This window comes from Lynx canadensis, chromosome E3, assembly GCF_007474595.2.
Source record: "Lynx canadensis isolate LIC74 chromosome E3, mLynCan4.pri.v2, whole genome shotgun sequence".
NCBI classification, from domain to species: Eukaryota; Metazoa; Chordata; class Mammalia; order Carnivora; family Felidae; genus Lynx; species Lynx canadensis.
Genome location: NC_044318.1, coordinates 38,802,492 through 38,823,570, shown reverse-complemented (window position 1 = coordinate 38,823,570; position 21,079 = coordinate 38,802,492). Strand labels below are relative to the sequence as shown.

Genomic DNA, 21,079 nt, shown 5'->3' with positions numbered 1-21,079 from the left:
AAGAGAAAGCTGGACAGATGGAACATCGACAATTTCCTTGAGAACTACGAGACACAAGAACTACGAAACTACTTCTAGAACTAAGGTCCCAGGACAGATGGCCACCTTGAGGATGCGAGAGAGAGAGGGACATCCGGCAGGAGGCCGCGCCTGAGATCGACTTAAGAGGAAAAAGAAACCACCGGAGCCATAACCTGTAATTGTGGCAGACTGCTGGAGGCCGAGTCTGTACCAGTAAGAATAAAAAACCAGGGGGACCACGGTGTTAGGGGGACACCACAGCCCTTTGGCCTTTTCCACCAGGAACCCCACAAAGGGAGGGTTCTCAGAGGGAGGATCCCAGAAACACGATGGAGATGACAAGAGCTGCCTTGAAACAGGCCCAGGGCCCCCTTCGTAACCCTCGTCACAGGGTAAGGTGCCAAGGAAGCAGACTGAGACGCGGCAGCCGGAGGAAGGAGCCGGGGGGAGGGGGGAATCGGTATCGCGGAAGAATCACTCGCGAGTGTCCCAGCACCGAGACGCAGGCCCACTAAAAGACTGACACCTCACCACAGATTCTAGAACACTCCCCTCCACCACACCAGCAGGCCCGAGTACGAGTGTGGATTACAGCTACAAGGGCTGTAAAAACTCTAATATAGATAAACATTAAAAATTTTTTTAAATGCATTTTCTAAACTCTTTCAAAAAGAAGTATAATTTGTAGGCTAAGCCAGGAGATGAAATGGAATCAGGAAATGGCCAATGAGAACCCGAGAAGGCAGAAAACGAAGGCAGAAAGAGGACAGCCTGGTATTTTTGGGCTGAAGCAGATAGATGTAAGGACAGTGAGTGCAGACGCAGAGCCAGGGTAGGGGGCCACTCGATTCCTGAGAAACTCCCGGCAGTCCCAGGGGGAAAAGACCCGCCCATGGCAGGAAGTTTAAAGGGATTTCACACCGTTCACAAAAATAGCGTCCATGTGCTGAAATGTAAAGTATTTTTGTTAACACTCCTTATTATATGATATGTTAGTATTCTTCAGCATATGCGTAGGTATACAATTCGCTTGAATTTTTAGAAGAAATTAAATTTATAATAAAAAATGTTTTAGAGATTCAGAGAAAGCTGAAACCCAGTGCCTAATGGTCGAAGAGCCATCAAAAAGAGCCCCGAGAAGAGACGCACCTCATACAGCAGAAGGTGGACAGCAGGGCAGGGCTAAAACCAGGAGGAACCGCTGAACATGTGGAAAGGGCTCCCTTCCCAGCCCAGCAGGAGAGGGAACGTTTACTCATCGGGAAACAGGGCCCCGGGAAGCCTGAGTGATTAAAATGTCAAAGGAGTGGGGAGGGTGGGGGCTGGGGGCCACGGTTTTTATGACAAGCCACGATGAAATGTTTGACATTGGAACCGATGTATATATTTCTTAAAGATAAAAATTAAGGAAAGAAAGGTGACAGTAACCACCCCAAAATTAAGTCCCTTCTGAGCTTGGTCCTTGGGATGGTTTTCTCCACTCGGGTCCAGGGCAGACCAGGAGGCAGGTGCCCCAGGAGCCTCCCCTGTGGCAAATCTCATCCCCCTCAGTGAGCCCTGTCCCGGCATCGGTGGGGCCAGGACCCCAGGAGGATACGTTTTTGGTCCGGGGACCAGAGGGTGCTCCTGTAATGACTTCGACATTTCTTCCCAACTTAGTCCTCGCTTTCATTTTCCCCCCAAACTGGATAATCTATCATGTCCTCTGCCTTGCTTCAAGCTATGCTATTTATAACAATAGAAACAGCATTTTTGGCTTGTCACCTTTCTCCAAAGGAACTCAAATTGCCTCTAAACCTTTAATGTGCATATAAAGTACTTTCGAATATTGTTACACTGCAGATTCTAATTCAGCAGGTCTGGGGCAGGGCCCTGAGAGTCTGCATTTCTAACCAGCTTCCCGGTGAGGCTGAGGCTACAGGCCCAGGGACCACATCCTGAGTAGCAAGGGGAACGTGGGGCAGCTTGAAGGGTCATGGAAACGTTCTCTATCTCCAGTAGGGTTGTGATGACACAGGGATCCACCTCTGTGAAAACACAATGGACTGTGGAGTTAAAATGGGTGCATTGCATCGTATCTCGAGTGTCCTTCAATACGGTTTATTTTAAAGGAAAAAATTCAGGGGTGCCTGGGTGGCTCAGGCAGTCGAGTGTCCGACTCTTGAGTCCGGCCCAGGTGATAGTCTCACGGTTTCTGAGTTCAGGCCATGTGCTATTAGCGTGGAGGCCTGCTTGGGATTCTCTCTCTGCCTCTCTCTGCCCCTCCCCCTCCTCGAATACGTAAATAAACCTTAACAAAAAAGAAAATAAAGAAACTAAAAAAATTCATTCTAGAGGGCTTTGTAGATCTAAATGTGAAAGATGGAACGATAAAGCTTTTAGAAGAAAACGTAAATCTTGGGGTAGACAAATCTTTCTGGAATAGAGTTCAAAAAATGATTCACCCGGGGCGCCTGGGTGGCTCAGTCGGTTGAGCGTCCGACTTCGGCTCGGGTCACGATCTCGCGGTCTGTGAGTTCGAGCCCCGCGTCGGGCTCTGTGCTGACAGCTCGGAGCCTGGAGCCTGCTTTGGATTCTGTCTCCCTCTCTCTCTGCCCCTCCCCCACTTATGCTGTCCCTCTCTCACTCTGTCAAAAATAAATAAAACATTTAAAAAAATGATTTAACCGTAAGAAGTATGGTTACAGACCACATGATTTGACTATGTTAAAATTAAAAAATGTTTAACCGTAAGAAGTATGGTTACAGACCACATGATTTGACTATGTTAAAATTAAAAACTCCTATTCATCAGCAGACCCTACCAAGAAGGTTTTGAAAAAGCAAGCCATATACTGAAGAAAGGTATCAGTCGTACATATATTTGACAAAGGACTCCTATCATATATAAGAACAACTACAATTCAATAGAAACCGACAACCTAACAGAATGACAGGCCAAACACTTGACGCATGGCACCAAGGACAATATCCAAAATGGCCAATAAGCACACAAAAAGGTACTCAACTTAATAGTCACAAGTGAAATGCAAATGAAAAACCACAAAATTTTTTGTTTTGGCCATACAGCCACGCGAATGGCTAAAACAAAAGACAGAAGACAGCACGTGTAGGCCAAGATGTGGGGCAGCTGGGGCTCGCATCTGTCACTGACGGTGGGTGTAGTCTGGAGCAACACTCTTGGAGAATGATCTCCTAGAGCTGACTGTTGGCATACTCTGATTCAGCAGATCCACTCTTGAGTGTCTCCAAAGAGAGGCTTGTCTCTCCAAAAGAGAGACGTTAAGGACGGTCCCAGCAGCCTTATTACAATGGCACAAAGTTGGAAACAACCCAAAAGAGCCGTCACTGGTAATACAGATAAAACGTGCAATGTTCATAAAACGGACTGCTACGGGCAAACGGGTATCGCTCCGGGCAAACCGCGGACACAGCTCGGGTGGCCAGACAGGACGCACAGCACTCGGATCAACAACCAATATTGTTTCAGTACCTCGATGTCCACGCAAGTATTTGGGACATACCTATACTAAAACTTGTTATTATACTGAAAGTCATTATATTATTTGTTTCTTAAAATTTTTTTAACGTTATTTATTATTGAGAGACAAGAGACACAGCGTGGTGGGGAGGGAAGGGGCAGAGAGAGAGGGAGACACAGAATCGGAAGCAGGCTCCAGGCTCCGAGCTGTCAGCACAGAGCCCGAGGCGGGGCTCAAACTCACGAATCACGAGATCATGACCTGAGCCGAAGTTGGACACTTAACCGACTGAGCCACCCAGGTGCCCCTTATATTATTACACTATTATTTTTTCACCAGTCCTGTTTTGCTTCCTGATCTGGTGCTGGTGACGGGGACGTGTGCACTTTGTCTAACCTCCCGGTGCTGTGCGATCGGGGTCTGGACACATCTCCTGTATTGACTGTCATACCTGAGTGTGACGCTTATTGAAATAACAAAACTAATCCCGGCCTGTGTCCCATTTGAGGGGGGCCCTGCCTCTTGCCTCGAGTCTCCCATCGGTCTCCCTCGCTGCCACTCGTGACCTTTCAGACCCCACCGGGACCCTAGCTCGCGGCTCCCGCTCAGAAGAGCCCAGCAGCCGGCCCTCACCCACAGGACGGCCTCCGCCTCCTTGGCACCTTACCCAGGGCTCTTGGCGGCCTCTCCTCCCTCTGCCCCGACGCCCCCCCGTCTTTTGTGTGTGACCTGACACTAACCGCACCTCCGTGGCTTTGCGTAGGCTGGTTCTCTGCTTAGAAGGCCCTCCCCACCTCTGTGCCGGCAAAACTTTGTTATTCTGCCAGAAGTCGTTTCAGGCGGCTCCGGGAAGCCTACCCGACTCCCTCAGCCAGACCCGGGGGCTCCGTCTTCACTGCGTGTGCACATGTCCATCTCCTCACCACACTACCTGCTCGCAGGGGCCGGGACTCCGGCTGTTTCATCCTTTTGTCCCCCAGCACCCTAGCAGGGTGCCCGTGGATGGGGCCCGCTGGGCACAGGTGAGGCTATGAACAGGTGGATGATGGGGCTTGACATACGGGCATCGGGCAAAGGCATAAACTGTTGTCGCTAAATTTGAGATCTGGCAAGGATTCCTCTGACCCTGCTCTGGGTCCCCCTTGCCGATGAGCAGCGCCCGCCTGCCTCATGAGCGGGACTTGTCCCTTACTGTGGGTCCCCTGAGCGACCTGCTTGCTGCGGGTGCTGGGCGCTCCCTAGACGGCATCTCATCTGATTTCCTGTCGGAAGGACGCCGTTATCCCCATTTTTTTAAAAAATTTTTTTTCAACGTTTATTTATTTTTTGGGGGGGACAGAGAGAAACAGAGCATGAACGGGGGAGGGGCAGAGAGAGAGGGGAGACACAGAATCGGAAACAGGCTCCAGGCTCTGAGCCATCAGCCCAGAGCCCGACGCGGGGCTCGAACTCACGGACCACGAGATCGTGACCTGGCTGAAGTCGGACGCTTAACCGACTGCGCCACCCAGGCGCCCCAATCCCCATTTTACAGATGAGAGGAGGTGCAGACACGTTCGGCGACTCGTCCAAGGTCGCGTGGCTGCTGGTGGGGTGGGAGGGGGGTTGTGGAGCTGACACTCACTACCCAGTTTCTTCTGTGAATAACAAACAGGTGTTGAATCACGAAAATGTCCCTCGGAACAGGAAAGGCAAGGAGGAAGTGTGGGCACCCGCTCTGCCCCGGCAGCGGTTCTGACTCAGGCAATCCTTTGGCCTGTCTCAAATCGGTCTCCGTGGTAGCCACCCCACCCTCCTGCAGACCGGCGTGTCGGGAAGGGGCATCACCCCCAAACCCTAAACGCGGCGCTCGCCTCTGTCCAGAGACTTTCAAGTCCTGCCCGAGATTTTCAGGTTTTCAACAAACCAAAAATCTGATTCACTGTTTCCAAGCCTACACGAAACACAAGTCCTTTATTTTTCTGCCACTAACCAAAAAAAAAAAAAAAAAAAAAAGGACCCTTTATGTCTTAGAAAGTTTTCCATGCTCCTCATTTCACACCACACCAAACATTGTTCATGACAAGGCCGGAGAATGAAGCCAGAAGGAAATGAATCGCATTACAATAAAACACACCCACTAATAAATAGCAGCCTGGCCAATGAATCTGACTCAGAACATACCACTGGCAAGAAGAAATGCCCCAAAGCTTCACTTAAACCAAATAATATGAGAACGGATGGGTCCCCGGGGTCGGAGGGAGAAGGTAATGCATCCAGGAGGCTGCAAACAGGGACTCTGGGATTTTTGCAGAAAACACAGGGCATTAACAACGTTCAAGGTGAAAGAAGGGAGACATGTAGGTTTGGGGACAAGGGTGTTTTCATCAGGTGACAAGAGACAGATCCGGGTCTTTCCACTGGGTCCCCACAACCCGCAGGGCAGTGCCCACTCCAGAAAATTCACCACAGCCATGCCCGGGAGCGAGAGACCAGCCACTCCCAACCCGCCCAACTGGAGAACGAAGCCCAGAGAGATGAGCGATAAACGTTGAACACCGAAGGGAGACAAAAGTCTGCTCCGGGGAGGTTTCTGTTACACACCTGTTGTGCCGAGGCATCACCCAGTGGCCGGGGGACCAGCGCAAGAGGCGCACCCCCGAGCACCCGCAAGGCCCCGGAGGAAGCCGCCTTGCCCGGGGGTTTGCAGATCGACACAGAAGATCACGCCCCACACCCAACTCTCATGGCCACCCCCTTCCTCATCATCACGAGGGAACCCGGCCGGCACTGTCCTGCCAGAGCGGGGGCGCAACGAGAGCCTGGCCCGATGAGAAGGCCGGGAGAAGGCCCGGTCAACACGGATGCAGGGCGAGAGAGGTCAATTAGCAACAATAAAAGCTCACGTCCATGTAACGTTTTGCTGTTTTCAAAGCGATTGTTCACCCGCTATCCGCTCAGCGCAAGTCCGTGCGGTAGGGAGGAGGGATTATTTATCTCCATCTTGCTCGTGAAGAAACAAAACCTTGGGGCCGTGAAGTGGTTTGCTCAAGGTCACCGAGCAATCAGGAGCTTTAAGGCCTCTGACGGTTCCTGGTCATGACACACAAGGGACACAGATGACTCACCCGGGGGCACCCAGACTTCAGTTTCAGTTTTACACCCGCAGCAGACACGGGCAGTCAATCACAGCTCCGTCCTTCTTACGCAAGCCATGACGAGCGGCCTGGTACCAACCGGCCCTCCAGATGGAACCCACACCGGCCCAAGGCCCGTCTGATTAACTGCTTCACGCAGGACGACACTGAGCCCACAGGGGAGAAGGGAATTGGCCAAGACTGCCCAGTGGGTTCGTGGCCCAGGCCCCAAGTCGCCTCCTTCTGAGGCCCGCGGTGTCTCCAGCACACCACACGATGCCCCACCCGCCGGGAGAGCAAGTCCCCACCAAAAGATGCACCAACAAGGCACCGGAACGGCGTTCTCCGTGACCTAGCTGGCGCAGCTGGGATTTCTGCACTGGGCAGGCGGACACACTCCTGTTTCCAAGAGGGGAAGCCAGGCCTCTCAGGGGTGCTGAAGCCTCCACACCCGGCAGGGTCGGGGAAACCAGAAGTTTGATTCTGGACCTACTCCAGGCCCAGGGAGACAAGTCAAGACTCTTTGGCTGTCAGCATCTAGAGTCCAGAAGGGGGTCTGAGCGAGTCTCTACTTGGCAGCCTTGAGCCGGAGAGCGCTTCGGAAGGAAGCCATGAGGCTGGATGAGACCCCCTGGGAAGGAAAGCACCGGAAGAAGAGGCCCTGGGCACCTTGGGAGGTTACAGAGGAATCAGAAAAGAGATATCAGAAGAAGTGGTCAGTGAAGAAGGACAAAAACCAAGAGAGCAAACCAACCCGTGTTGTGAGGAGGGGTGGACTGTCATGTGCGACCAGGTCAGATCCTGGAAGGACTGAGAATGGACCCCTGGACTTAGCCGCTTGGGGCCCCAGGTGACCTTGATAAGAGCCATTTATTTAATTTTTAAAAATTTTGTGCTCGCTTAGGCAGCACATATACTATAATTAAAAAAAAATTTTTTTTAATGTTTATTTTTGAGACAGAGAAAGACAGAGCACGAATGGGGGAGGGGCAGAGAGAGAGGGAGACACAGAATCCGAAGCAGGCTCCGGGCTCCGAGATATCAGCACAGAGCCCCACGCCGGGCTCGAACTCACGGACCGCGAGATTGTGACCTGAGCCGAAGTCGGACGCTTAACCGACTGAGCCACCCAGGCGCCCCGATAAGAGCTGTTTAAATAGTGGTGCCTGGGTGGCTCAACCGGTTGGGCGTCTGACTTCAGCTCAGGTCGTGCTCTCACAGTCCATGAGTTCGAGCCCCGCGTCGGGCTCTGTGCTGACAGCTCGGAGCCTGGAGCCTGATTTGGACTCTGTGTCTCCCTCTCTCTCTGCTCCTTCCCTGCTCATGTTCTGTCTCTGTCAAAAATAAACATATAAAAAAAAAAGAGCTATTTAAATAGAGTGCTGGGGCCCAAAGCCTGGCTGAAGCAGGTCCCAGACACAGCGCAGGGGAGGAGTTGGGGACAGTGTAGACAACGTTTTCAAAGAGACCTGCTCTGAAGGCGATGAGCTGAATTGTGTCCCCCCAAATTCATACATTGGAGCTCTAACCCCAGTACCTGTAGTTAGTGATCAAGCCTTTAAAGAGGTGGTGAAGTTCAGATGAAGCTGTTAGGGGCGGGACCCTCATCCAATATGACCCGTGTCCTCGTAAGTGGAGGAAACTGGACACAGAGAGGGACAGGGTCAAATGCACATGGAGGGAAAGGACACGCCAGGTCACAACAAGAAGGCGGCCATCTAGGGACACCTGAGGGGCTCAGTCGGTTAAGCATCCAACTTTGGCTCAAGTCACAATGTCACGGGTCATGAGTTTGAGCCCCATGTCAGGCTCTGTGCCAACAGCCCGAAGCCTGGAGCCTGCTTCCGATTCTGTGTCTCCCTCTCTGCCCCTGCTCCCCACTTGTGTGCTCTCTGAAATAAAAATAAATTAAAACCAAAACAAAACTTTTAATTAGTTAAGAAAGACATAGCACTAGGTAAAAACCGTGTACAACGACAATTAAGGGGACAGGAGACTGGTCCACTCCACGTGAACGGTCCTGTGCTCTGCCCTAGGCGGGCGGTCTCCCGAACTTGGGACATTTAGAGAGAAAAGCGCCCTTTCCTTCCTAGGCCGCTTTCTTCCGACACCTGAAACGTCCCCGAATGCAACCAGAATCTCCCCTAAGGGCCGGGGGAGACAGGATTTGCAGAGACAGAGAACACCCCCACCCCGGAACGTCCCCAGGAATGGGGATCTCTGCACACTCTTTGCGAACAAGGATGACCACAGGCCACGGCACCCCAGGCGCGATGGAGGTTGACAAGTCGGGTTTGGAAAAGCATCTGAGAATTGGAGACCGGAGCCTGGGCCAGAAGTGTGAGGTGTCATTACTATTCAACCGAGCGTTTCCTGCTGCGCTAACGACACTCAAATCCCTTTTATTTATTTATTTTTTTAAATAAAGGCCATTCTTCTTAGGAAACTTCAATGAATCACATAATCCTCACTCAGACAAGGAAGGACGCACTAATGTTAGTAAGACACAGTTCACTTCGTTCCGACGTTCATCCCCTGAAATAACGATTTACGAAAGCTCAGCAATGCTGACACGGGGCTTCTGTTCACCTTCAGATTAAAAAAAAAAAATGGGTCATCACCACCAAGACTTCCACAAAAGTGTTCACAGCAGCTTTATCATAACAGCCCCGGAGCGCAAACACACAGATGTGTACCAGCGGTGGGACCAGCGGCTCGAGAAATCACGGACGTCCACGCAGGGGCACCCAACTCAGCAGCGAGCGGGAGACGAAGGTCCACGATGCTGACGGTCGGGTCTCAGCAGGGTCACACTTGCCACGTGATTCCATTACGTGACATTCAGGGACAGGCAAAGCGGGTGGGGGGTTGGCGACAGAGAAGGGGCCTGCGTCCCTGCCCCCCTGCCCCCCTGCCCTGGGGGAGCCCTGGACAGGACCCCTGTGTCTGTGTGGGTGCTTGGCTACGAGGGCAGATGGAAAAACTCATGAGCTGTGCACTTTGGATTTGGGAAGTGACACCCCGTGATTTCTCTTACTGGGACACAGCTGAAATCGGAAGGCGGGGCGAGAGGCAGGAGGTTGGGACCAAGAGAAACTAGGATGGGGCTCAAAGCACGGGCTGGGGACGGCCCTGGACACTCTGTGTCGCCTTACTCTTCAGTGTTGTTTTCTTGATCGTAAAGACAGCACGTGCTCTTGGTAAAAACAAAACAGCTCCACAAAACCAAAAGAGAGGGACGCAAAATACAAAATATGAAATACATACCTCTCCCGCCTAGGTACCTACCAGAGAGACCTTCTTACGTGTGCTAGGTTTTTGTTTGTTTTTTTTCCAGAAACTTCCCAGATGTCTGCTAGAGATCCCACTGGTCCAATTAATGGCCTCACAGAATGCCACCGTACGGATGGACCTCACTCTTGGGGCGCATTTGTGAGGCCTCAAACTTTTTCTTGGGTAAGCAATGCTTCGATGAATATTGGTGTGCAGAAAAAGTCTGTGAGATAATTTCTTAGAAGTGGGATTCCTAGACCGGAGGCTTTATTCGCTTCATCTGCTGGTAAATATTGTCAAAGCCACCGTGCATGAGCGTCTGCTGCCCCTCAACCTTTTGATCTTGGCCAGTGCAATCGGTAGAAACGGGCGTGCCCCTGCTGCGTTACTGTGTTATTTTGCACACGTTTCATTAGAGATGAGGCCTGGGGCCGGCTGTGTTCATATTCCGTTTGCTCGTGTCTTCAAGAATTTTCCTCTCGGGTCAAGGTCCCCAATTCCGGGGTTGGCAAATGATGGTCAAGGGCCAAGCCCGTGCTGCCCATTTTGCACCACGGGCCCACTCTGGCCACACTCACCTGTGGGGACACCTGCTTTCACACTGCAAAGAACAGAGCCGAGTGGTCTCCACAGTGACCGTGTGGCTCGAAAAGCCTAAAATATTTACTGTCTGGACCTTTACAGAAAAAGCTTGCCGATTCCTGCCTCTCATTGATTTTTTTGTAAATTAGGAGATAGCTCTGTGCCTATATATTGCTTCGTATTTAACTCCTCACTTCTGTTCTGCCTCCTGCCCTCACCCCCCTCACAAATAACCAAGTCAGAAGCAGGGCTTTAAAAGCAGAAGCTGTCAGATTACTTCCTTTGGAAACATTTTGGTCTACATTAAAGTAGGGGTGGTATTTTTTTTAATGTTTATATATTTTTGAGAGAGAGAGAGAGAGAGAGAGAGAGAGAGAGAGAGAGAGAAGGGAAGGAGCGGAGAGAAAGGGACACACAGAGTCCAAAGCAGGCTCCAGGCTCTGAGCTGTCAGCACAGAGCCCGACGGGAACCATGAGATCGTGACCTGAGCCGAAGTCAGATGCTTAACCGACTGAGCCCCCCAGGCGCCCCGGGGGGGGGTGTTTATACCCATTTTACACACGTGCAGTTGAGGCTCACAGAGGTGATGACTTCCATGAGGTCACACAGCCAGCGTGCTGGAGAGCCAGCATGGATGACGCCCTGTCTGCTCCGAGACCACAGATCCTGCCACTAAAGGACGCTGCCTCCTCATGGACGGTGCCAGCCCCAGGGGGTGGCAGTGACTGCAGAAAAGCAGGGTCTATGTGGGACGGAGCGGGGGGCGGGGAGGGGAGGTGCCTTGTCATGGCCACACGTGTGTCTGAGGCCTGCCCATTCCTGAGTGGGAGCGGGACAGGCGGGAAGCCTACACCCTAGAAACAGAAACCCCACGGGCAGGAGGGAGCTCTCCTTCAGGGTATGGAGTTTGCACACCACTCCCTCCGGCTCAGCCACTAGCAAGGAGAGTCACCCACCGAGGAATGACCCCCCTGCCCCGAGCTGCGTGGGGCGCTTTGACGGACGTGCCTGAGTGAGCTTGACCACGGGGCTGGCGCAGGACGGGAGGGCGCAAGCCTGGGAGGCGGGAACAGTATACCCCTCGGCAGTCCCGTTACCCATGGGCACTGGACACCCTAACACAAACGTGACAGGGGCCATCATCATCTCAGAGCCCTGAACCGATCACAACCCAAACAGCCCATTAGAACCGCTGACCCGCAACACAGGAGGGGCTCGCAGACAGGTCGGGGGACCACGCAGGGGCGTGTTTCTCCCGCGCAGCGTGGCCCCGCTCGGGGCTGGCATCTGGGAATCGGCCGCTTTCAACTGTCCTTAGAAGACAAGTGTTTCTAAGCGGCTTCCTCAAAAGTTGTCTTTTCCTTTTCTTTCTGATCCTGTATTTAAATCAATCTGAATATTTTCTCGGCCGATCAGGTAACGCGGCACCATCCACACAACCGCCAGGAAGGTGGGGTTTGCGGGGAAGGAAACCGGGTGACGGGGCCCACCCAGCCGGGCTGTGTGGGAAAGCCGGGGTTCCAGCCCCCAGCCTGGACCTCAACGTGCCACCTCACCTCCCCCGATGCCAGGAATGCCAGCAAAGGTTGTCATCTGTCACATTTTGTGTTCTCCATTTTATGCTTGGTGTAACCGACAATCCTGAAAATCATCAGCACTGACATCCGGATTTCACGGAGGAGAAACGGCTCTCACAGAGCTGCCATGACAGGCCGTCCAAGGTCAGAGGCTGAGCGCGGAGGAGCAGGCGCGTCTGGGCACGCGGCAGGATGCGCCCTCCCACCGGCCCGGCCGGCCCCGGACCCGGCAGGAGGAACGCAGACCTCCGACTGCCTTCGTGCCTTGATCGGACCTTCTAAAAATGTTTGCGGATCAGGTGGTGGCAAAAGACCAGCAGGCCACGCTTGCGTCGGGCTGGGCGTCCGGGGCTCCCGGCCCACGTGGGAGTTGTGACCCCGGTCCCCGTCACCAGGGAGCACTGGCTGTGAGGCTGAGCGCAGAGCCAAGGCAAGACCCAGCGGAAGGCGGCCTGAAGACTGCCTCGCGGAGCTCCGCGGATCCTCCTTCCACTGTGGCCTTCCTCGCACGACGGGCAGAGAGCGGCTGCCTTCACCGTCCACCGGCCCCCACCCCCCATCTACCCAGACACACGGCCCTTCCGTCCTGGGAAGCCAGCCCGCTCTCGCCAGGGCGTAGAAACACTACGAAGGAAAGTGAGGAAGGCGTCGGGACGGGGCCCTGCCCGCACCGTCTCAGCCCAGAACCTTCCACCAATCCCCGCAGCCTCTGAGAGCCACCAGGTCCCAGCCTCGCCTCCCACGGCCACACACCCGCAATTCTGTAACATCTCAGAGTCTCAGTATACTCTGGCCACGATGTATCCAGACGGCACAGCACAGACTACTTAGGGCAAGGACGTCTGGGTGTCCCGTCCCTTCTGTGGGTCCCCACAGTGCCCAGGGCAGCGTCACCTAGACAATGCCCACAGGCTGATTCAAATCGTCCTTTGAAGAACTATAAGGTTCACGAGTCATTTTAGAAGATCACATACACGAGTGGATAAACAAAACCGGGTCCATCCACACAGTGGACTACTGCTACTCAGCCTTAAAAGGAAGGAAATTCAGACACGCGCTACAACACGGATGAGCCTCGAGGACATGATGCTCGTTGCAAGAAGCCAGTCACGAAAAGACAAACGCTGTGGCTCCCCTCGTATGACGTCCCTGCAGGAGTCAGACCCACAGACACAGAGAGCGGGGTGGGTGCCAGGAACGGGCAGGGTGGGGCAGTGGTTCGTGTTTAGTGGGGACAGAGTCTCAGACCGGGACGATGAAGAAGGTCCAGACGTGGGTGCACGGCAGTGTGACTGTCCTTAATACCAGCGAACTGCGGACCTAACGGGTGGTGAAGGTACCTTCCATGCTACGTGTTTTACCACGATTAAGAAAAACATCGCATAAAGGATCATTCGTGCGCTGACTCCAGACCGCGTGGACTGGTGGGGCTACCCGCCTTCCGTTTGGATACTGGTGCGAATAAAACCACACAGGTCCAAACCCTTCAGCTGGAGTGTGGGCCAGGCTGAGGGCCAGGCTCCCTGTGGCCTGAGATCCCCTCTGACCCTGGGCAGAAGCATCATGTTTTACAGCTTCCTCGGGGTGGAGAGAGGTGGACATTCAGGGGACGGACAGAGGCGGAGTTTTAGCTTCAATTCTAGCCCCCGCATTAATGCACAGCCCCAGGATCTCCGGGGCACAGGACGCACGGAGTAGGTACTCAATAATTGTCAAGCGACGGACCGACGGGTCTTTCCCTTTCTGGAAGGCTGAGGACCTTATACCTTCAAGAGAAGTTGTAAATGTCAAGAGAAATTTTTTGACCTACAAATCAAGGGCTTTGAGGGCAGACCGGGCACAGAGGTCAGTTTGGTCCAAGACCAGGATTAAGCAAAGGGCCCTGTGCTGACACTCTCCTGAGCTGGTGCCTGGAAGCTCACAATGTCACAAACCGGAGCTCAGGCAGGGAGTCTGAGGCTCCTACAGCCTTAGGGTCTCCCTGGGGCCCATCCCACTGTGCCCCAGGGCTCAGCAGAGCTTGGGGTGGGGGTGGGGGCTTCCAGCCTAACCCTGTGGGGTGGTCTGCGCCCGAGGTCACTGGGACCTCCTGGCTGTGCGGGAGCCGGGGGCCCCTCCTGCCCCCCTCCATAGACTCCCCGGGGAGAGGCTGTCCCTCCCCTCTGCCGCCTGGGGCCCCACCTTCTCGGGAGCCTCTGAGTCAGGCTTCGCTGTGGTCTGGAAACTTCCTGTCCTTTCAGGTGTTACAAAAGGTTCTCTTCCTCTGTGTGGGGCAGGTGCACCCAGGGGCGCTCTGCCAGGCCAGTGCCACAGGGGTGTGGGGCCCTGCCAGGCGGAGACACCGGAGGGAGACAGACTGTCCCGGAGAAGCACAGAGGGGACACAGGGAGGCGGAAAGTGGAAGAAATCAGACTTGGATGGGAAGGGCTCCCCCAGAAAGGGGGGTGCCGGGAGAGTGAGGTCCACAAAGAGGGGAGGGGGAGAGAGGGATGAGGGACCAGCTCCCAGGGGCCAGGAGGGCGAGGACGGGTGAGCCCAGACCCTCACATCGCCCCCACCCTGCATGTGCTCTCCCCCAGCCGCACCCCCCTCAACGACTGCGCCCCCCAACCTACCCCCGCGGCCCCGCTGCGTCATCATCCCCCTACCCCACGCCGTCCCCACCCCCGCATGTGCTCTCCTCCAGACGCCCCCCCCCCCACTGACGGCGTCCCCCCACGGCGGCATCCCCACAATGCGCCCCCCACCCCCGCGTCCGCTGGTGCCTACCTGGGGGGCTCATGCTCTGCCAGCCGCGCCGGCCGCTTCCTCCGCGCAGGCCGCAGGTCCCCCTGGGCCCGGGCCCTGCCCGGCCGTCCGTCCGAGGGGCACCGCCCGCCCAGGGGTTGCAGGGCGGGAGGGGGCTGTGCGCCGCCCAGGCCTGAGTCTGGAGGCCAGAGGAGGTGAAAGAAAGAAAAAAGGAGAGAAAGTGTGTCATAGGCTGGCAGGGGGAGGGAAATGCAAAACCCGACAGGAAACGAGACTAAAAAATGCAAAAGGTTAGAAAGAGATAAGGAAGAGGGGGTGGGGCGGGGCTTGGGTCCTCAGGCGGGGAGGGGAGGGGAGGCTGAGGGGCCCCTCCCGGGTGGGGAGCCCCAGCGCCTGCCGCACCCCAGTCCACCGCCCCAGCCCTGGGAGGCTGCGAGGCACGGTTGTCACCTTGGGCGGGACGCCCCCTCCTCCCGCCCTGGGTGGAGGGCTTGAGCAGCTGCCCTCAGAAGCAACTTGTCACGTTTTTAAGAACTCCCAGACCTTTCCTTGTGGTTTGGCGGGAGGCTTTTCCCACAACGGAGAGGGAAACAAGGAATCCAGAGTCCTTGGGTCCTTCCAGGCTTCTCCCTGCCCTCAGCCTCTGTTCTGGAAACTTCCTTGGGCTTGCCTGGGGGTCATCTCTCCTCCAAGGGCCTCTGGCTCCCCTCCCAGGCACTTCGTGGTGACAGAGCCGCCCGTGCCCTCTCCCAGCCCCAGCTGTCCTGGGCCCGGCACACCCACCCCCACTTGTGCTCTCAAAGTTCTGCTCCACGACCCAGAAACTGTAATTTGTGGAGGTCGACGTTTCTGTAATTCTAGTAATTTCCCCGCCACAGGCCCTGGAGGCCTTGCTCTTTCACGACCAGCACAGGAGCACCGAGTGAGTGGGCAGGACGGTCCTGAATCACGAGCTAAAAATCTGGGTGCGCTGGAGGCATTCTGAGAATACTGGGGCTTAGTCTCCTTGCTGATTTGCCAGGTTTACCCCGCCGCCCCCACACCTCCTGTTCTGCCTCAGTTTACCACTCTCTCCCTCTGCCCTCCTTTGATTCCCCCCTGTGATAGCTGAAGAACGTGCCCTCCTGCCTCATGTTTTAAGTTCTCGGAGAAGGGTTCCTCGAGCCACCAAAGGGAGAGGCGTTTGGTTCGTTAAGCCACTAAGCGAGAGAGAAGTAAATCATGGCAGGAGCACGGGGGGGTCTGAAGTCTCGGCAGTCTTGAGGGGCGTAGTGTTGGTGGTGCACACGTGCCAGGGGCCAAGGAACAGGGGTTTCCTTCTCGCGGATCAGGCTCAAGAACGCAATCCACGCGCGCACAGAAAGTTCCCCAGAGAAACAGCACCGAGGCCCAGGGCCTCCAAGTCCTTGTTCCCCGAAGACTCGCCTGGGAGCAGCGATCTCCCTGGCACACTCCGGGAAACCTTGAAATCAGGCAGTGTGGTCTTAGAGAAGTCTGGTTTCCCCCGTGCAGTGTGTGAAGGGTACGCACGCCTTGAAACGACAAAACCCATTATGCAGTTGTCATCCTTCCAAGCGCAAAGTTCTGCAAAAAGCTGGGGTGAGTTGTCACAAAGCAAACACACCCGTGTGACCCACACATGTAATCAGAAAGAGAACTCCATCTGTACCCGGAACTCCCAGTTATGCCCCCTTTGAGGCACCTCCCCACCACAGATCACCACATTCTGACCTCGAACAGCAGAGGCCAGCTGTGCCTATAACGTCCAAAAACTTTGTGCAAACGGAGCCTTACGTAGATTCTCTTGTGGGGCTGGCTTCTTTCAGTCCACGCTGTGTTTCTGAGATTGAGCAGTGGATTACATGCAGGTATAGGTCGGTGAAGAACTGTCTCTTTTTCTCCCCAACACCTTAACAGAGTCTTTAAGCATTCAGAAAAGTTAGAAAAATTATATGGTGAACACCCATATATCCCACCCACCTGACTCTACAATGAACATTCTGCTGTATTTGATTTATCATGTACCCGTGTAGAAATCAATCCTTATTTATTTATTTTTTAATGTTTGTTTATTTTTGTGAGAGAGACAGAGTATGAGTGGGGAAGGGGCAGAGAGAGAAACAGACACAGAATCCGAAGCAGGCTCCAGGCTCTGAGCTGTCGGCACAGAGCCCGACACGGGGCTCGAACTCACGAACCGCGAGATCATGACCTGAGCCGAAGTCGGATGCTTACCGACTGAGCCACCAGGCGCCCCAATCCTTGTTTCTTATTATGCGTTGCGAAGTAAGTTGAAAACATCAGCATACTTCACCTGTAAATACTTCGTCATGCGTATCATTAACTAGAGGTGTTTTTTGGGTAAAATTTACATATGTGCATATCATCAACAGGAGGCGGTTTCAGGTAAAATTTATGGATTTAACTATGTCACGAAATACGTTTTGAGAAATGTATACACCGTGGAACCCAAACCCCTATGAAGATACAGAACCGTGTGGTCCAATATGGCAGCCACTAGTCACACTTGGCTACTGAGCGCTTGACGTGTGGCTGGTGTGGATAAGAAGTGGAATTTAAAATTCCACTCGACTTTCGTTAACTTTAATTAAAATCTAAAAACCGATACTTGAATCTGCTACCGGAAAACTTTTAACTGTGTTACGTTAATATGCAATTTGAGCATATTAATCTCCTTTTTCAACTGTGAACTTTAGAAAATCTACATAGAGGTCAAGTATTTTCAAGGAAAATGTAGTGTCTGAATTCAGGCGCTGAAAGTGTAAAAGACACACCAGATTTTGAAGACTTAAAAGGGGCACCTGGGTGACTCAGTCGGTTGGGCATCTGACTCCCGATTTTGGCTCACATCATGATCTCACGGTTCCTGAGACCGAGCCCTGCGTCAGGCTCCCCGCTGAACGTGTGGAGCCTGCTTGGGATTCTCTCTCTCCCTCTGTCTCTGCCCCTCTCCTGCTCATGTGCACGTGCTCTCTCTCTTTAAAAAATAAACATTTTTTAGAAAGAATACAAAAATTCCTCATTCCTAATTTTGATAATGATTGCATGTTGAAATAACAGTATTCTCAATATGTTCAGTTAAATAAAATATATTATTAAAATGAATCTCATCTGTTTTTTGATGTTGCTACTAGAAAATTTATAATTTTAAGGCCAAAGAAATATTTCTAATATTTCTGCTCTGAGCAAGGGCTCTCAAGTGGGGACTGTGGCAAGGAGACCCCTCTTCATGTGACACACAGCAGTGAGACAGCCGATGTCCCCCAACCTGGCCCCATAAAGCGGTGCCTCCTGAACTATTTATAGTAGAAGACATTCTCCAACCCTCTACCTAAAAAACAAACAAAACAAAACAAAACAAAAAAAAGCCCCTGTAATGAGTATCCCAAGAGAAATTCCAGCAGAAATTACACCTGCAAAGTAAGAACAGATTGCAACAAAACAGGCCGCCTGAACAGAGGGACAGTTTATGGAAATACGAATCACAGTTGCTAAAATACAAGAAGTTAGTAGGTACAACACAATAGAGGGACCGGGAGATGTCCATCGGGGAGGTCTCCTAGGCTGGCAAATAAATAAAATAAAACCCACACAGAAACGAAAAGTGAGGGCTACAAGTTGAGATGTCATGGGATCGACTCCGAAGAGGCCAACAGCCACTTGAGAAGCACTGAGGCAGGGAGGGAGACTATCGAGGAAGCGAGTCACGAAACGGTGACAGTAATACTTGTCAGAGCTGAGGAGTGACAGCTGTCCACAGTGAGAGGGCCCGCTGAGAACCCCCATGGAGAATGAATAAAGTTCCGGACCTTCCTACATCCTCATGAAATAGCAGAGAGAAAAAAAAAAAAAAAAAAGGTGGGCGATGAGAAGCTTCTACAATCTTCTAGAAAGAGAGAAAAATGCAAGCCAAGGCCAAGGATCAGGTGGCACTCTGGCTTCTCATCAGCAGCACTGGATTATCTTCCAGCAAAGAGATAATGAAGTAATGCTCCAGCGTTCTCTGGGAGATTTACTCTAAACGTGGAGTTCTGTATTCAACCAAATAATCAATCAAGTGTGAGAACAAAATAAAACATTCTTAGACATGCAGGGATTTGGAAATTTACTTCCCAAGCACTTCTCAGCGAGAAAAAAAAAATTACTCGAGAATGTACTACAACATGAAAAGGCCATCTAAGAGGAGGACACGAGTTCCGAGAACGAGCGAAAGAAGTCCATGAGAAGAGCAAAAAAAAAAAAAAAAAAAAAACAGTAAAGGGGCGGCAAGCCTGGGAAGAAAGCGCGCACCTGACCTCTCAGGAAAGACGCCTCGTACCAGAACAATTAGCAACTGTGTGATTACGGGAGGACCAGGTCTGATGCCAGATCCACCTGAAAACCTTATTTGTCCCCAGATGTCATTCCCGAGGGGTTGAGCTAGGCAAAGAGCAGACGGGGCCAGTGTGGGTGATTTTTGCCCTTCCCTCGATGTCCTTTTCCACCGGAAAACGTGTTTCCATATACACGTAATTCTTTTATGAGAAAACGTATCATGTCTATGAGAAGCCGGGGAGGGAACCCCTGAATAACAAAGCCCCACGAGGGAGCTGGTTAGTTTAGTCCCCGAAGCTCCCTGCATTCAAGCTGTCACCATGTGCACGTGCACTGGGGCCACAGGGTCACTCACGCTACCGGGTGTGAGTCTGGAGAAAAACCCGTTTTATTTGGAAGCGATCTTGTCTTCCTTCTGGGCCCCTTCTCCGTGTAAGTAGGACAAGTCAAAGTTTTTGCTCTCCCTGCCTTAAAATGCAGGTGGGTGCACTAATTTCACAGTGCCTTCAGGTAGAACGTTCTGGAATAAAACGTTTCGTCTCTCCTATGGCTGCCCCTCCCTCTGTGCTCCCCTGGATGGCGTTGGACCGTGTGGGAGAAGAGTGGCTTGCTTGTGGGATCTGGAGTGCCACCAGGAAGACTTGGGGTCCCCAGACTCTGCCCTCTGGTTCCCAGGGTCTGCAGGTGTCTTTCTCGCCTGGACGCCGCTCCCTCTGCTGGAATTCGGGGCCCACGTCTGCAGCCTGAGACCCAGGTCTGGTCCATATCAGGATCCCCGTCTGTCCCCCTGACCAGCCACTGAGAGAACTCCAGGAGACCCCGTCTTCCCGGATGTGGGGCAGCTGAGAAAGGAAGGAGGCACTGGTGCTCACTGTGCCCAGGCCCAGCTTTCTCCCCGTTGGAGCAGAGGTGGGATCCGGGGGTTATTTCAGGAAGAGATGCTTTTAGAGGGAAAGCGAGGAGAGCCCAAGAGCAGGTAGGTAGGTGTGTGTGTGTGTGTGTGTGTGTGTGGTGTGTGTGTGTGCGTGTGTGTGTGTGTAAATGCTGAAGGGGAGGGAGGGACCCCAGCTGGAACCACAGGAGCCCGTAGAGTGAGCTCCTCTGGAGGAGGCAGGCTGCCCGGGGAAGGTGTGCACAGCGGAGTTTCCCACCACGGGGTCACCCCAAACTGACCAGCGGGAGCCGGGCCGTAGCTGCACGGCGGCTGCTTTTCATTAAATTCATTCCACTGCCCTAATTTACCAGCTTTGCCTGCGACACCCCCCCCCGTTTTCATTATTGTTCCCCAAAAGGTCTCAAAGAGTTCACCAACACTCCGACCTTCAATTCTCCTGCCCCCGGAACGATTCTAGCCATCGGCAGCAGGTTAAGAGCTGCCGGAGCCCCGACAGGAGGGCAGCAGGAGGAGGAATAGAGGCTGGTGTTACCCAGAGCCGTAGCACCGAGCCAGTCGCCGCGCCGGGTTCTGAGACATTTCCGTGCTGCGCGAGAGCAGAACAGCACGCGGGCGGGGACCCGGGGGACGATGAGGTTCTTGCTCTTTGATGACCGCTCCTCGGCTGCTGCCCCCCCCACCCGCCTCCCCTCCAGAGAGCAATCCCATCCGGTGGCAGCCAGCTTCGACTCCAGGAAAATCACTCCTTATCACTGAAACGGTCGTACGCTTGGGACAGCAAAAAGGCATTTCACAAACTATTGATCTGAGAATTAATATATTGCTTTTCTCCCAGATGCCGCACCTCGCTGCCATTGTATATATTAGTACCCCCGAAAATAGCATCAGGAGCAAAACAGCCTTCCAGCCTTTAATTACGTTTTACGTACTTCGTGCTTTTATGCTGTTATTGCTGTCTCGGCCCCTTCGCGCTCATTCCTCTCCGTTTCAGAATGTTTCCATCCCATCTCCCTATGCCGAGATGACTCAGAAGGGTGTCAGTGGATCTG

At 53.3% G+C, this 21,079-nt stretch overlaps 1 protein-coding gene across 3 annotated transcripts in view; it reads right to left on the bottom strand.

Annotated features, from left to right (window-relative positions):
- Positions 1 to 21,079, bottom strand: part of CARD11 (caspase recruitment domain family member 11) — a 144,092-nt gene that overhangs the window by 101,057 nt on the left and 21,956 nt on the right. For 2 of the 3 annotated variants that reach the window (XM_030300126.2, XM_030300127.2), the window contains exon 1: positions 14,822 to 15,028. The exons of the other annotated variant lie outside the window; for it this stretch is intronic. The gene's annotated coding sequence lies outside the window, so the exon portion shown is untranslated. Of the gene's footprint in view, positions 1 to 14,821; positions 15,029 to 21,079 lie in introns of those variants that run through there. 3 annotated transcript variants of the gene reach the window in all.